The sequence below is a fragment of the Hyperolius riggenbachi genome, chromosome 10 (genome assembly GCF_040937935.1).
Source record: "Hyperolius riggenbachi isolate aHypRig1 chromosome 10, aHypRig1.pri, whole genome shotgun sequence".
In the NCBI taxonomy this organism is placed as follows: domain Eukaryota; kingdom Metazoa; phylum Chordata; class Amphibia; order Anura; family Hyperoliidae; genus Hyperolius; species Hyperolius riggenbachi.
This window is the reverse complement of record NC_090655.1, coordinates 289,105,561-289,123,573: the sequence shown is the minus strand read 5'-3', so window position 1 is coordinate 289,123,573 and position 18,013 is coordinate 289,105,561. Positions and strand designations below refer to the sequence as shown.

Sequence of the window (18,013 nt, the reverse complement as noted above, 5' to 3'; positions counted from 1 at the left end):
TGCCAGAGTTACAGATTACCCAGCAAGCTCCTGGCACAGCTCCCACTTCCCCAACACGCGTCTCCCTCTCCGTATCTGCCAGAGTTACAGATTACCCAGCAAGCTCCTGGCACAGCTCCCACTTCCCCAACACGCGTCTCCCGCTCCGTATCTGCCAAAGCTACAGATTACCCAGCAAGCTCCTGGCACGGCTCCCACTTCCCCAACACGCGTCTCCCTCTCCGTATCTGCCAGAGTTACAGATTACCCAGCAAGCTCCTGGCACGGCTCCCACTTCCCCAACACGCGTCCCCTCTCCGTATCTGCCAGAGTTACAGATTACCCAGCCAGCCCCTGGCACAGCTCCCACTTCCCAAACACGCATCTCCCTCTCCGTATCTGCCAGAGTTACAGATTACCCAGCAAGCTCCTGGCACAGCTCCAACTTCCCCAACACGCGTCTCCCTCTCCGTATCTGCCAGAGTTACAGATTATGTCCAAACAAGGACCTAACCTATATGTACAAAATAAGTGACATGAGGAGTCACTGGTCAATCAGCTGGATTGTAGTCTTGTAAACCAGTGATCAACAGGTCTCCAGGAGACCTGTTGATCACTGGTTTACAAGACTACAATCCAGCTGATTGACCAGTGACTCCTCATGTCACTTATTTTGTACATATAGGTTAGGTCCTTGTTTGGACATAGTTTGTGAATAAATATTACCTGTACTCCCATTCGGTTTGTTTATGCTAGAGTTACAGATTACCCAGCCAGCCCCTGGCACAGCTCCCACTTCCCAAACACGCATCTCCCTCTCCGTATCTGCCAGAGTTACAGATTACCCAGCAAGCTCCTGGCACAGCTCCCACTTCCCCAACACGCGTCTCCCTCTCCGTATCTGCCAGAGTTACAGATTACCCAGCAAGCTCCTGGCACCACACCCACTTCCCCAACACGCGTCTCCCTCTCCGTATCTGCCAGAGTTACAGATTACCCAGCAAGCTCCTGGCACGGCTCCCACTTCCCCAACACGTGTCTCCCTCTCCGTATCTGCCAGAGTTACAGATTACCCAGCAAGCTCCTGGCACAGCTCCCACTTCCCCAACACGCGTCTCCCTCTCCGTATCTGCCAGAGTTACAGATTACCCAGCAAGCTCCTAGCACAGCTCCCACTTCCCCAACACGCGTCTCCCTCTCCGTATCTGCCAGAGTTACAGATTACCCAGCAAGCTCCTAGCACAGCTCCCACTTCCCCAACACGCGTCTCCCTCTCTGTATCTGCCAGAGTTACAGATTACCCAGCAAGCTCCTGGCACGGCTCCCACTTCCCCAACACGCGTCTCCCTCTCCGTATCTGCCAGAGTTACAGATTACCCAGCAAGCTCCTGGCACAGCTCCCACTTCCCCAACACGCGTCTCCCTCTCCGTATCTGCCAGAGTTACAGATTACCCAGCAAGCTCCTGGCACAGCTCCCACTTCCCCAACACGCGTTTCCCTCTCCGTATCTGCCAGAGTTACAGATTACCCAGCAAGCTCCTAGCACAGCTCCCACTTCCCCAATACGTGTCTCCCTCTCCGTATCTGCCAGAGTTACAGATTACCCAGCAAGCTCCTGGCACGGCTCCCACTTCCCCAACACGCGTCTCCCTCTCCGTATCTGCCAAAGGTACAGATTACCCAGCAAGCTCCTAGCACAGCTCCCACTTCCCCAACACGCGTCTCCCTCTCCGTATCTGCCAGAGTTACAGATTACCCAGCAAGCTCCTGGCACAGCTCCCACTTCCCCAGCACGCGTCTCTTTCTCCGTATCTGCCAGAGTTACAGATTACCCAGCAAGCTCCTGGCACAGCTCCCACTTCCCCAACACGCGTCTCCCTCTCCGTATCTGCCAGAGTTACAGATTACCCAGCAAGCTCCTGGCACGGCTCCCATTTCCCACACACGCGTCTCCCTCTCCGTATCTGCCAGAGTTACAGATTACCCAGAAAGCTGCTGGTGAACCTGAACTCATCGGAATCCCTCTATCAAGCTCAATAATCACAAAGAAGGTGATCTGTTTTAGGGCCGGTTCACACGGACGGCAGACGGCTGCCGCGTCGTCCTATGACGTATCGCTCGGGGGGTGGCGGTACGGCGAACGTCGGCTTCCCGGCCCGGTCGGCAGTTTTTTGTCCCCGCAAGGGGATATGAAACCACGGAGGCTAGGTGACCTTAGAAGCCACATGGCTAGGCCCGGCTGAAACGACGCGGTAAAACGGGATCGGAACGCCGCGTTTGGGCAATTGCCAGTAATCTACAGGAACCGCGCGATGCTAAATGCTCCCATTCACTTGAATGTGAGCGTTTAGCCGACGAGTGCCGAACACTTGGTGGTAATCGCCGCCAAGCGTCCGTGTGAACCAGCGCTTAAGAAAGCAAACTTTTGTTTTGCATAGCATTTTAGTAAGGGGGCTTTTTGGACAATTGTAGCTCCTTACACACTCCTGGGAGTTCTGGTTCACCATGAGCCTGCTGGGTAATCTGTAACTTTGGGTGTTTCAAGTACTACCACATAGAGCCACATTAATCCATGCCATGCACTGATGAGGACCTACCAGTCTGAAACAGTCTCTGTGCATGTTGGATTTGTGTGGCTCTGTAATATAAATGTAATACAAGCTGACACATCGTTGCATTCCAGCAGATCTGGAGGTGTGGTTAGCTTGCAGGGACAACAGAGGATTATTTGCATATTCAGCAGCAATGCATTGTGGGAGACCTTATAAGCCCACTCCAATCTGAATTATTGCAAATACCTTCTGTTTTAAGAAGGCAAAAATCTGTTTTGTATCTTCCAGAGAAAGACGCCCCGGCAGCCGGCACACAGCAGAGGTGACAAGAAGATGAAGGTTGGTTATATGATTATTCATTACCTATTGTGAAAAAAATAAATGCTCCCCTTCAGCTTAAAGTGAGTCTGAAACGTAAATCAAACAAAAAAAAACAGATACTTACCTAAGGAGAGGGAGGGCTCTGGGTCCTATGGAACCTTCCCATTCCTCCTACACAGGGGTGCTCGGATACCCCTTTTCAAAATCCAAATTGATCCGGATACCCAGATATCCGGATCTGAACGCTCTGATATCCGCGTACATGCGGATATCCGAACGCATTATCCGGGCTAATTCGGATATCCGGATAGAAAAGCCGGAAGTGGCCTATAAGTAGCTTCCAAAACGTTTTTTGAGGTAAATGATGCATGTAGCATCATGTTTTTTTTAAAGGGAAACACTAATGTATTATGTGGGGAGTTAAAAATACAAAAAAAATGGCTGTAAATTAACATCAGGACTAGGTTCCAGACAGCGGTCGTGCAGCCCACATTGTGTCCAAAGTACAACCGCACAACTAGGACATGGCAGTTTTCACAGCCCAGACACCTCCAAAAAATTACACAGCAATTGTGTTTACATAGTTCACCATGGCACCTAGTGTGTTGGTACCACGGCTCAGTAAAACATTAGGAGAGGTTCCAGGAAGCGGTCGTACTGCCGCAGTTGGGGCCTCCCCACCACTTGGACAGCACAGACACCTCCCAAAAAATTACACAGCAATTGTGTTTACATAGTTCACCATGGCACCTAGTGTGTTGGTACCATCGCTCAGTAAAAAAAACAGGCTTATGACTCAAGACGGAGCCTGGAGGTTGTGGTGGTAAAGGGTGGTAAGGCAGGCATAGAGATTTCCAGCCACTTCATTTCCTCTATCTTGCCAACAACAGGGGCCAGGAATTCACCAACCACCCAAGCCTAGTTTATTTTGAGAAACGTCAGTCTGTGCACAGACTGGGTGGACAGACGAGAGCGCTTCTCAGTGACCACGCCTCCGGCCGCACTGAAGCACCTTTCGGACAGCATGCTGGAAGGGGGGCAAGCAAGGACTTCCAGGGCGTACTGTGCCAGCTCGCTCCAAATATCCAGGTGCTTGACACACTAATCCAAGAGGTCCACAGGGGTGTCTCTGTCAAGCCCACTGTAGAACCCCATGTAGTCTGCCACCATCCGGGTCAGGTGCTGGTTCTGGCTTTGATAGCCACATGCTGCTGCAGGCACCTCCTCAGTCAGCATCTGTATGAGCCTTTAAGAGAGACAGCAGGTTTGATGAGCGCCTGCTGCTGATGGACGTAGGCACTTGCTGCTGTGCTGGCTGGACTTTGACAGCAGGGGGGTGGGAAGTCTGGGGGAAGGCTTCCTCCAAGCACCGAACCAGGGACCACTGCAAGTCCCTCATTCAGTGCACAGGGTCTCCTCCTGCAGGCAGGAACTGATGCAGCTTCCCCTTCAGCCGTGGGTCCAGCATCAGGGTGATCCAGATGTCCTCCCGAGCACGCATCTGCTTGACCCTTGGGTCACTGCGCAGGCACTGCAGGATGTGCGCTGCCATGGGAAAGAGGGCTGCCATCTCTGCTGACACATACTCATTTTCATCACCCCCAGTGCTGTCCTCCTCCTCTGATTCCTGATCCTCCTCCTGCTCTCTCCACCCCCTCAGCTGCACTCCGCTGTGCCCCCTCCTCTTCAAGGTCAGGGACCTCCAAGTCCTCCAAGTCTTCAACCTCCTACTCCTGCTTCACAGAGATGGACTGTGAAGGTTGCTGCTGCTGCTCCTGCTAGATCAAGGCTGCCTCTCCCACTTTCAGCAGAGCATCGAGGGCCTTGTCCAGCATGCACATCATGGTCACCCACTCACACAGCGACGCACGGTCCCGGCTGACCATGTTGGTGGCCTCCAGGAAGGGTGCCAGCACCAAGCACACCAGCTGCATTTTTTCCCACTCTGCATTCAGGATGATGTTCGGGAGGTGCGTGGTGCCGCTCCCGAACACGGTGGCGTCCGCGGTGGCTCTGGCCAGGTATCGGTTGACAGTCTGCCTCTGTTCCACCAGACGCTCTAACATGGCCAGGGTGGAGTTCCATCGTGTTGCAACATCAATAATGAGCCGGTGCCATGGGAGGTTCAGCTCCAGCTGCACGGCTTTCAGGGCCGCTGAGGAATTTCTGCACCACCAGGTTCAGGACGTGGGCCAGACAGGGGATGTGGGTGAGGTCTTCCCAGTGGATGGCAGTAACCAGGTTGGCCCCATTGTCAGACACCACCTCTCCGACTCTGAGCCCTCTGGGGGCAGCCAACTCCTCTCCTGCTCTTGGAGTTTGTCCAGGACATGGTCACCCACCGCATGATCCAGCCCACACTCCACGTTGGCCATCGCAAAGCGGTGCAATGCTGGGATGGCCATGCGTGAGAAGTAGTGCCGGCTGGAGATTGGCCAATCCGGCACTGCGCACTGCAGGAGCGCACGCATCTGGCTCCCCTCCTGCACAAACGAGTACGGGAGGAGCTGGGAGGACATATCCCGTGAAAGTAAGCCGTTCAGCTGGCGTATGCGACGGCTGCCAGGAGGCTGAGCCCTGACTAGGAAGGACTCGCTCAGCAGGGTCTGGTGGCATTTTTTTACTTGCACCTGAAGAGGAGGAGGGAGCAGAGGAGACCACTGAGGAGGACTGGCTGCCTGAACGGGCCTCAGTGTCGGCAGGAGTGGCACTGGCAAAGGGGGTTCTGGTGGTGCTTTTGGTTGGAACACTGCCAGCGCCAGCTTCCTTCAGCCTATTGAACTCCTCATGCTCATGATAGTGTTTATTGGCCAGGTGGTTGATGAAGCTGGAGGTGCTGTAGTTGGAGGGGTTGCAACCTCTGCTCATCTTCTTCACCTGGCACACGTTACAAGTGACAAACTTGCTGTCCAATGAGGGCAGAGTGAAAAACTGCCAGATTGGGGAAACATTTTATTTTTTTCCCCTGTGGTGGTTGGGGCCTGGGGTTGAGTGGTGCGGCTGGTAATAGCGGCAGAAGATGAAGCAGCAGGTTGTGGGTCCCGCATTCCACGCCCACTGCTGCTCCTGCCAATGTCAGCGATGCTGATCCTCCGTGCCAAACCCATGGACGCATCCTCCTCCTCAGACTCAGAGCTAACATTCCCCTTCTGTGGTTGGTAGTCACGGTCCTTCATCTCATCATCATTATCAGCATCATACTCCCCCTCCTCAAACAATTGCTGGGATGTTGATGCGAACACGCTGAAACCAGCGCAGGAGATTTGGGCGCAGTGCAGGAGATTTGGGCGCAGCCAGTGCCACCATAGGCCGAAATAGGAATTGTGTACGAGAGATAGCAGGCACAGGGAGTAACTTCAGTGCCATCAGAAGATGGAGCTGAAGTTACTGTTAAAACATAATAATTCAGTTTCCAGCAATTGCTGGAAGCCAAATTATTTCATTCCCCACCATCCATGGCGGCCTGGAGGGGGAATAGTATTTAATACGGCCGGGACTTGTGCGGCAGCAGGATCAGCCATATACCGGCTGTATCCTGCGCCCAAGTCTCCCGCGCCATTATCTCTCGTACTCCATTGATGACCCCCCAAACTCATCTTCTGCTGACACCTCAGGCAAGGAATCCCCCCAACAATCACCGTCACCATCTTTGACTCCTCCGCAAACCACAGTGTGGCCAAGAATGTCCTTCTCAAAGTCCGTGGTAACAGCCCTCATTGCGCTCGCGGTGTCTGGACAACCGAGCGTGCTGACTGAGGGTAGGATGTCCGCTGAGGTCAACATGATGACCGACGAGTCCCCATGCACTGCTGGGCGGCTGCTGCTGCTCCTGCGAACAGGAGTGGTGGTGGTGGTGGGGGTGTCTGTTGTAGAGCTAGTGGTGGCCTGCTCATCCACCATCAGCTGCATCACAGGCTCGGCGTCTTTCTCCTCCAATTTGCGGCGCTGACCCTGCTGAAAAATGGCCGCCTCACGCTGCTGCGCCTCTGCAGTGTGACTCCCCCTATCAGCTGGGCGCCCAGTGCATCCACGGCCAGTGGCTAGCGGCAGAATGGACACTGGTGCGGCAGAGCTGCTGGAATGCAGTGATCTGTACCTAACACAGACACAGTACTAGTCTCTAACAACTAAGCACTGCAGTAATAACTACAAAATAACACAGTAATCCCTATGCCCTAAACTATACTGTAGCTAAGGCAATATAGCACAGGCCTGGCCTGTGTGCACAAACAACACAGACACAGACACCTAACTAGCAGAGCTGCTGCAGGCTGCAGCAGAGACTGTCACAGACACACACACTAACTAAAATCACAATGCAACAAACTAGCTAAACAACAATAAAAGAGTGGTATAGTACAGGTGCTAATGTACAAAAACGCTGAGTTTAACACAGTAGAAAGCACTTGCTTTAACCAAACAGCACTGGAGTGTCTCTCAGTGTGCAGTCACAAAGCAAGGACGAGTTCCCTCAACATGGCCGCCTCTTTATATACAGGGGGGGGGGGCTGGCCAGAGTTCCCCTCTGTGATTGGTTGCTAGGGCTTCTGCTGGGAGCCCTCTGATTGGCTCAATAACGTCATCTCCTTAGTTAAGGTATTCGGATATCCGGGTATGCGGCCAAATATCCGAGGTTTGCTATCCGGATTTGCACAGGAATCCGGAATCCGAATCGGATAGCTGAAAAAAGTTTGGATAACCGGGTTACCCGGATATCCGGAATCCAGATGAGGACCACTGCTCCTACTCTCCCCGCGCTCCAGCGCTGGATTCCCTGTTGGCACTCTCCAACCGACTGCTCACTTCTGCTGCTTCGGAAGTCTTCAGGAGCCCAAGTGTTCCTGAAGATGGGCCGCTTCGTACTGCACATGCACCAGCATGCATTCTTGCGCATGCGCAGTACAGAGTGACCCGTCTTCAAGAGCAAGCGGGCTCCTGAAGATTGCCTTACGGCGGAAGTGAGCAGTCTCTGACCCATCGGCCCGGATACTGCTAACGGGGGATCCAGCGCTGGAACGCGGGCCCGTAGGAGGAACGGGGACGCTCTATAGGACCTAGGTGAGTATCCCTTCCCTCTCCTTAGGTATGTTTTTTTGTTTGATTTACTCTTCAGACTACCTATAATCACTGACCAGATCGCTGGATATACTTATAGGGGAGCTCCGAGCTCCTCCCCCTTACACATTCATCACCTTCCACTGATTGGGTTCACTTCACAAAATATTATTATTAATAATAATAATAGGCTTGCAGATAACTTGAAGTAGTTTTTATTATCCTGATCACATCACCAAACTCACTGCTGTACTGGCTGCTGCTGGCACAGGACTACATCTCCCATGATCCCTAGCAGTGACTGTTAGTAACTCGCACTCCAGGAGGTGGTTGGGTGAACGGTAGAGCTGGGTGGATCACAGGGGTGGGGTCTTTGGGTGACAATACTGAATCTTGATTAGTTGGGGTCAGCTGGTAGCTGTGCTGGTCATCAAGAGACAACAGTAGAAACAGAACCATACTGACCACTTTCCCTCTTTATCCAAACACAGGAGGTGGCAGCATAGTCATTTCTCAGCTAGGGGGAGCAGCCGAGCTGTCATACCCGCCGTCCTGAGCGCATGCATGCCTCTGGCAGAAGTGCGCATGTACAGCTGCAGCAGTGGGAGGTGGGCCCCCTATCAGGAAAACCTTGGGAGCAAAATGTAATTGCTGTGACTTCTGCAGCTCAAAATGTTGTAACCAGATTCCTGCTGTGACCTGCCATGTACTCTACCCCACTAGTTATCCGCCTGCCCCGACCTTTGTCTTGTACCTCCCTAATGACTAAACTCCACCTGCCCCGACCTTTGTCTTGTACCTCCCTAATGACTGAACTCTGCCTGCCCTGACCTTTGTCTTGTACCTCCCTAATGACTGAACTCTGCCTGCCCTGACCTTTGTCTTGTACCTCCCTAATGACTGAACCCCACCTGCCCTGATCTTTGTCTTGTACCTCCCTAATGATGGAACCCCACCTGCCCTGACCTTTGTCTTGTACCTCCCTAATGACTGAACTCTACCTGCCCCAACCTTTGTCTTGTACCTCCCTAATGACTGAACCCTGCCTGCCCTGACCTTTGTCTTGTACCTCCCTAATGACTGAACTCTGCCTGCCCTGACCTTTGTCTTGTACCTCCCTAATGACTGAACCCCACCTACCCTGACCTTTTTCTTGTACCTCCCTAATGACTGAACTCTGCCTGCCCGACCTTTGTCTTATACCTCCCTAATGACTGAACCCCACCTGCCCTGACCTTTGTCTCGTACCTCCCTAATGACTGAACCCCACCTGCCCTGACCTTTGTCTTGTACCTCCCTAATGATGGAACCCCACCTGCCCTGACCTTTGTCTTGTACCTCCCTAATGACTAAACTCCACCTGCCCCAACCTTTGTCTTGTACCTCCCTAATGACTGAACCCTGCCTGCCCTGACCTTTGTCTTGTACCTACCTAATGACTGAACTCTGCCTGCCCCAACCTTTGTCTTGTACCTCCCTAATGACTGAACTCCTCCTGCCCTGGCCTTTGTCTTGTACCTCCCTAATGACTGAACCCCACCTGCCCTGACCTTTTTCTTGTACCTCCCTTATGATTGAACTCTGCCTTCCCGACCTTTGTCTTGTACCTCCCTAATGACTGAACCCCACCTGCCCTGACCTTTGTCTTGTACCTCCCTAATGACTGAACCCTGCCTGCCCTGACCTTTGTCTTGTACCTCCCTAATGACTGAACCCCACCTGCCCTGACCTTTGTCTTGTACCTCCCTAATGACTGAACCCCACCTACCCTGATCTTTGTCTCGTACCTCCCTAATGACTGAACCCCACCTGCCTTGACTTTTGTCTTGTACCCACCTATTGACTGAACTACTCCTGCCCTGACCTTTGTCTTGTACCTCCCTAATGACTGACCTGCCCTGACTTTTGTCTCCTACCCCCCCCCTAATGACTGAACTCCACCTGCTTTGACCTCAGTCTGTGGTGACTATGATTGATAGCTACCTGCCCTTGACCTCAGCTTGCTTGTGCCTGTTTCCAGCCATCAGTTTATTATTGGATAATCCAGCCATCACTGGTGGGGCAACCCCAGGGGTTATGACCCGGAGGCTACTAGACAGCAAAGTAGCCATTGCCCACTAGTGGTAACCGCCCATCATCCCTGGCGGGGGGGGGGGGGGGGCTCTTGTGAAGACCCATAGCCACTTAGAATTCATAACCCTATGAGAAGCCATGCCTACCAGCAGTGCAGTGTTCAGTGCAATACCTAAACAATCAGAATTCAGAACACAAACCCACTTACAACATCTTCATTTACCTAATTATGGGTTCATCATGGCTCTCATTTTCCCTGGAGTTCCTCAATGCCAGAAGGATTTTACATGCGTCCAACACGCATCCCATTACAGCACTTCACAGATACCAGAATGACCCTGCTATTATCCAGTTATTATTATTTCCTCATTATTATTGGCAGGGCAGTTACTTTCTCCCATGGCTGATCTGGCTGTTCTATAGCTTTGGCTCCATAAACTGAGAATGTGAGGCCAGTGCCATACTTTCCAACTTTTTGAGGTGAGAAAGAGGGACACTTAAGCCACGCCCTGCCACACCCCTGATCATGCCCCCTTCACACCCCTAGTCACGCATACCATAAAGATTTCATAAGAAAAATATGTTGTTTTATAAGTCAAACCACACTGGTCCTTTCTATCCTGGTTCATTTTCCTTCATAGTAACATTTTAAAATTAGTAATATATCAATTTAAAGGATGGGAATAAAGTTTAGAGTCAAACAAACACATTTTTTAGTAGAGAAATATATATATTTACATAGAAAGAGGGACACAGTCCTGAAAGAGGGACAAATGAGGAGGAAAGAGGAACAGAGGGACAGGGCTCCCAAAGAGGGACTGTCCCTCCGAAAGAGGGACAGTTGGGAGCTATGCAGTGCAGAAGGGTAAAGAACAATGGCAAGTTATATAAACGCTATGATAAAGCTGGAGATGTGTGACTGTACACGGTGGAGAATGAAATTCCAGCTATTTCCAGATGTGGGTGTGGAGGGGAGTCTGGGAGTGTCCGGCATGTCTGACCCCCCAGGATGTGGCAGCGGGGCAGGGGGGGGCTGGTGACTGGATAAACACTCAGTCTCTGTACTGTACACTCATGGATGGACACCAGTGTGGAGGGGAGTCCGGGAGTGTCCGGCATGTCTGACCCCCCAGGATGTGGCAGCGGGGCAGGGGGGGGCTGGTGACTGGATAAACACTCAGTCTCTGTACTGTACACTCATGGATGGACACCAGATGTGGGTGTGGAGGGGAGTTTGGGAGTGTCCAGCAAGGACACGGGGGAGTGTGTTGGCTTTGGGTGAATGCCCAGTTTTGCCCCATGGAAGGCCAGAGATCTACAGCTGCCAGCCCCACCCACTTTTGAGTGAGATAAATCCAGAAGGTCCGCACACTCATATGTAGACCAAGTCTGCTGTTTTATTCAAAAAACGTGACACAATTCCATTCCATAACAAACGATTCGTTTCGTGGCCCCAAGGGATCCCCTTTGTCAAGGTAAACACACAGAATGGTAAGGTTACTACATATGAGTGTGCGGACCTTCTGGATTTATCATTGACTGTTACTCAGGTCCAGCACCTCCACAGTGGTGTGCGGTTCCTCCTCGGATTCCTCACTTCTGAGTGAGATCTTCCATTCAGTAATTTCAACTGATTTTGAATTTTTAAAGTGGATCTGAACTTTTGCACAGGACAGAAGTAAAACAGAGAAATGCTCCCTGTATGTATTTAGAGAGTTTAGCCTGTTTAATTCCCCCTCATTTGTGTGTAACTAATCACAAGTTGTAATTTGATCCCTCAGCTGTGTCACATGACTACCATGACAGATAAACTTATGTGAAAGCACAGGCTGTTAGCAATGTCTGCTTCCATGAAAGCAGGAAGTAGACACACTGCAAATTTATTGCAGGATTTGTATCAGCTGTAAGAAAGAAATGTTTTTCTGTAAAGGTTATTATGCTGTTGCTTATCTTTTAGAGAAGAGAGGAAGTTCTGAGTTCAGGTCCGCTTTAAGATGTGATTACAAATTATACTAAAACCGTTCTTCTGTGTTTCGTGTCCCGTCCAATCGCAGATAAAGACTCACATGTTGTGGAGTAACAAGCACAGGAGGAGGTAGTGGAGGAGGAACGGAACCCTACAGAAGAGGAGACAATGAAGGTGTGTAACCCAGCAACACTGCACGGCCAATCGACCAATCACAGCACAGTCATCAGCTCCATCACCACACGGTCACCTGACCAATCACTATACAACCATCCAATCACCACACGGCCATCCGACCAATCTCAGCACAGTCATCCGCTCCATCACCACACGGTCACCTGACCAATCACTACATGACCATCCAATCACCACATGATCACCTGACCAATCACTATACAGCCATCCAATCACCACACGGCCATCCGACCAATCACAGCACAGTCATCAGCTCCATCACCACACTATCACCTGACCAATCACTATAGAGCCATCCAATCACCACATGGTCACCTGACCAATCACTACATGATCATCCAATCACCACACGATCACCTGACCAATCACTATAGAGCCATCCAATTACCACACGATCACCTGACCAATCACTATACAGCCATCCAATCACCACATGGCCATCCGACCAATCACAGCACAGTCATCAGCTCCATCACCACACGGTCACCTGACCAATCACTACATGATCATCCAATCACCACACGATCACCTGACCAATCACTATACAACCATCCAATCACCACATGGCCATCCGACCAATCACAGCACAGTCATCAGCTCCATCACCACACGATCACCTGACCAATCACTATAGAGCCATCCAATCACCACACGATCACCTGACCAATCACTATACAGCCATCCAATCACCACATGGCCATCCGACCAATCACAGCACAGTCATCAGCTCCATCACCACACGGTCACCTGACCAATCACTACATGATCATCCAATCACTACACGATCACCTGACCAATCACTATACAGCCATCCAATCACCACACAGTCATCCGCCCAATCACAGCACAGTCATCAGCTCCATCACCACACGATCACCTGACCAATCACTATACAGTAATTGAATCACCACACGGCCATCCAACCAATCTCAGCACAGTCATTAGGTCCATCACCACACATCATCTGACCAATCACTATACAGCCATCCAGGCAATCATGGCACTGTCATCTGACCAATCACCACACGGTCATCTGGGCAATCACCACACGGTCATCTGGCCATTCACAGCACAGTCATCTGATTAATCATTGCACAGTCATGCCACAGGTATGTACAGCACATGCCCCTCACATGTCCTGAGAGGGAACTGGGATGTAGAGGCATCGATTGCTGCTTCATCTCCCCCCAAACTTGCATGGGTCAAACCCTCCAATGAAATTCTTATCCTGAGTATTTATTTTGCAGGTCACACGGATGATAGAGCACAGCCCAGGACTGCAGATCATGATCCACCTGCAGAGGTCACTCTTCCACCACAACACAATCTCCTTCTGTTTCCTGCCCACACCAAACAAACAAACGTTGCCATCTTTTGAGGCTTTAACGTAAAGGGTACATAAACTGAATTAAAAAAAAGCAAAAACTTACCTGGGGCTTCTAGCAGCCCCATGCAGCCACCCTGTGCCCGCAGCGACCCACTTCCAGCCAGCTGACTGGTGAATCGATAACCACTGCGCTCTCGATCACGCTCCCGCGCATGTGCAGTAGAGGTTTTTTTGGTACTGTGCATGCATAGAGTGCTCCCGTCCATGGTAGTGCAATCAAGAGGCTCGCAGACTGGGGCCACGCATCCAAATGACAGAGGGTCGCTGCGGGGGATTGGAGGAGCGCTTTGTGACGGCACAGGGCGGATGCTGGTAGAAGCCCAAGTTAAGTTCAAGTCTTTTTTTTTTTTACATCAGTTTAAGTTCCCTTTAAGGTTTGGAAAGATTGCAATAAACCATGTACAGATAGTCATTAAAGGTATCACCAGAATCAACGTTTGTTGGTTGGATGTGGGCTTATCTGCTCCACGACTAACACTGGACCAGACTTCTGTTTCCTCCATGAAGACCAAACCTGACCACCAATTTCCTGCCATCACCTCCACCCTCCACCATGACAAGTGCCAAATCCGATGTTTACAGACCATCCGGGGAAGAGGTTCCAAGAAGCCACCACCTCCAAGTACGGTGTCACCCAGGACTACAAGTCATAGTGTCACAAGAACGACCCTTCTAGAGGCAGCCAAACATCCATGTGGTGTCACACCATGCCGTAGGTCACCTTTCTAGAGACAAGCTAGCAATTTATGGAGCAAACGCAGGTTACAGTAGGCTCAATTCACTAAGCGCACTCAGTAATGCAGAAAACAGCTGATTCTACAAAACATCTGGTCAGAAGCCATTTCAGTACTGTATTGAAAAAGGAAAATGACCGACTCATGAGCAGGGCCAGATTTACCATAAGGCATTGCAGACACCTGCCTACAGGCTGATGATGGAAAGGCGGCTTACTTCCCTCCCGGAGTGCCTCCCTCCCTCCTTCCCTATGCAGAGTTTTAATGAGAGTGTAAATGAGAGGTTACTCACCATGCTCTTTCCACTGATGAGATCTTTCAGTCAGGGGCTCATCCAGCTGTTTAATACTGAGGTTCCTCTGACTACCTAATACTCTAGCTACGTAATACTGAGGTTCCTCTGACTACCTAATACTCTAGCTACGTAATACTGAGGCTCCTCTGACTACCTAATACTCTAGCTACGTAATACTGAGGCTCCTCTGGCTGCCTAATACTCTAGCTACGTAATACTGAGGCTCCTCTGACTACCTAATACTCTAGCTACGTAATAGTGAGGCTCCTCTGGCTGCCTAATACTCTAGCTACGTAATACTGAGGCTCCTCTGGCTGCCTAATACTCTAGCTACGTAATACTGAGGCTCCTCTGACTACCTAATACTCTAGCTACGTAATAGTGAGGCTCCTCTGGCTGCCTAATACTCTAGCTACGTAATACTGAGGTTCCTCTGACTACCTAATACTCTAGCTATGTAATATTGAGGGTTCTTCTGGCTGCCTAATACTCTAGCTACGTAATACTGAGGCTCCTGACTACCTAATACTCTAGCTATGTAATATTGAGGGTTCTTCTGGCTGCCTAATACTCTAGCTACGTAATACTGAGGCTCCTCTGACTACCTAATACTCTAGCTATGTAATAGTGAGGCTCCTCTGGCTGCCTAATACTCTAGCTACGTAATACTGAGGTTCCTCTGACTACCTAATACTCTAGCTATGTAATATTGAGGGTTCTTCTGGCTGCCTAATACTCTAGCTACGTAATACTGAGGTTCCTCTGACTACCTAATACTCTAGCTATGTAATATTGAGGGTTCTTCTGGCTGCCTAATACTCTAGCTACGTAATACTGAGGCTCCTCTGACTACCTAATACTCTAGCTACGTAATACTGAGGTTCCTCTGACTACCTAATACTCTAGCTATGTAATATTCAGGGTTCTTCTGGCTGCCTAATACTCTAGCTACGTAATACTGAGGCTCCTCTGACTACCTAATACCCTAGCTACGTAATACTGAGGTTCCTCTGACTACCTAATACTCTAGCTACGTAATACTGAGGCTCCTCTGACTACCTAATACTCTAGCTACGCAATACTGAGGTTCCTCTGACTACCGAATACTCTAGCTACGTAATACTGAGGCTCCTCTGGCTGCCTAATACTCTAGCTACGTAATACTGAGGCTCCTCTGACTACCTAATACTCTAGCTACGTAATAGTGAGGCTCCTCTGGCTGCCTAATACTCTAGCTACGTAATACTGAGGTTCCTCTGACTACCTAATACTCTAGCTATGTAATATTGAGGGTTCTTCTGGCTGCCTAATACTCTAGCTACGTAATACTGAGGTTCCTCTGACTACCTAATACTCTAGCTACGTAATACTGAGGTTCCTCTGACTACCTAATACTCTAGCTATGTAATATTGAGGGTTCTTCTGGCTGCCTAATACTCTAGCTACGTAATACTGAGGCTCCTCTGACTACCTAATACTCTAGCTACGTAATACTGAGGTTCCTCTGACTACCTAATACTCTAGCTATGTAATATTCAGGGTTCTTCTGGCTGCCTAATACTCTAGCTACGTAATACTGAGGCTCCTCTGACTACCTAATACCCTAGCTACGTAATAGTGAGGTTCCTCTGACTACCTAGTACTCTAGCTATGTAATATTCAGGGTTCTTCTGGCTGCCTAATACTAAGGGGCACCTGTAGCTACCTATGACAGGCGGGGGAAGTAAGGGAGAAGTGACAGCTGAGACAGCCAGCACACTTGCAGTGCAGTTCAGCGGAGGGTTTGTAAGTTCATGTCTGTAGGGTGAAGTCTAGGGTGCCAGGACACCTGTGCTTATAGGTTCCTGTGAGGCAAACCCGGGCCTGCTCATGAGGTAACTTACCAACGTGTGTGGCAAATACCTCAATACATGTAAATTCACAAAGATTAGAGCATGCGGTAACAGAAGTGAGATGTTCGGTATTTTAAGACCAGCCTGGAGATGTCAGTAATGAACAGCCACTGACAGACAAAGGATACAGCCAATAGGACCCCTATATACCCCAGCTCCCTATATCCTCCTTACACTTAGGGACTGTATACCCCAACCCCCATACCCTTCCCTTTTTCCCACAACCACCCCTCCTATGCTAATATTCTTTGGCAATGCTAAATGTATTTTGTCCTGCCAATAAAGCTTCTTTGGATTTGAAAGAGCCACCATGTTGTAGCACTCACTCCATCTGACCCGATGCACTGACGGGCGGGACATCAGAAAGTAACAAAATACAGAGGCAGGAGCAGAACACATTCAAAAACTTTTCCTCGAATCCCTTTAGGGGCGCAGGGGAAAAGCTGATATTCAGAGAGACTAGGGAAGGCACGCAGTCTAAAGGGATGCCAGGAATTTTTTACTCTTGTATGCGCTGTCACAGGACAGAAGCAGAAAACTAGAAAGGGCACAGCTCATGTTATAGGCAGAGCACCTGAGAACTCATCACAGCTCTGGCCAGAAGTCGGAGGACATCACATAGCAGAACACAGCTTGAGTCCTCCTCCACAGCTGGTTAGACTTCCACTCCTTACTGAACACATCTTAGTGAAGCATCATAAAGTTTTGCGGAAAATGACCAAACTATTCCCATGAACTATTCCCGCATGTGTGAAAATCTTAATGAATTCTGAAATGCAGAAAGTGTTATTTTACCATCCTGTTATTTTTACAGAACAGTCTTTGTGAATTGAGCCCACGGCGTCATGCTGTGCCGGGTGTGTGTGTGACAACAATGGCAGCTGCTACAATACGACAACAAAGATTGGAAGAGGGTTGTTGGGAATTGTTAATAGCTACTTATAACTTTTACCATAACTTCTTTTTTTCTACTTTTTTGACACCCTTTAAACTTTTCAACTAATAAATAATAAACTTTGTAAATGTTGGCGAGTATGACTGCTGTGTCTTTTCCTGCATCTTTTCCTGTAGTCTGCATGAAATGAGAATAATGATATTGATACTAGCTTATGGAAGTGAACAGCCTCCTATTCCTGGGATATACTTTACGACGTAGCCCCCACCCCACTTTCCAAAGTGTACAAAGTCCCAACTAGCTGTTTTTTGTGTTTCCTGCAAATAACAGCTTTTTATATATGTTCTCCTCTCTACTGGTCTTGTGATTGGACCAATGGGAAGCTGCCTCGAGGAGGATTCTCATAGGTCCAATCAAAGGACCAATGGGGGGCGGCCAGCAGCAAATTCAAAAATGTTTTTTTTACTGGGGGTGGGGCTCAGAAGCAGACAATGTCAGTCTCTGATGGTATGCGCCAAGCTGTGCTGGAGGAGGTACCTCTGTGTCACTAGTGGCGGGGCTCAGAAGCAGGCAATAACAGTGTCTCTGATGGTATGCGCCAAGCTGTGCTGGAGGAGGTTCCTCTGTGTCACTGGGGGCGGGGCTCAGAAGCAGGCAATAACAGTGTC

General features: G+C 49.9%; 1 long non-coding RNA gene across 1 annotated transcript in view; it reads left to right on the top strand.

Annotated features, from left to right (window-relative positions):
- The window catches only part of LOC137535591 (uncharacterized), a 33,673-nt gene extending 16,200 nt beyond the window's left edge, over window positions 1-17,473 (top strand). Inside the window, exons 2-4 of the long non-coding RNA XR_011024414.1 lie at window positions 2,821-2,871; window positions 12,036-12,121; window positions 13,390-17,473. This is a non-coding gene — a long non-coding RNA (uncharacterized lncRNA). The remainder of the gene's footprint in view (window positions 1-2,820; window positions 2,872-12,035; window positions 12,122-13,389) is intronic.
- The last annotated feature ends 540 nt before the right edge of the window (window positions 17,474-18,013 follow it).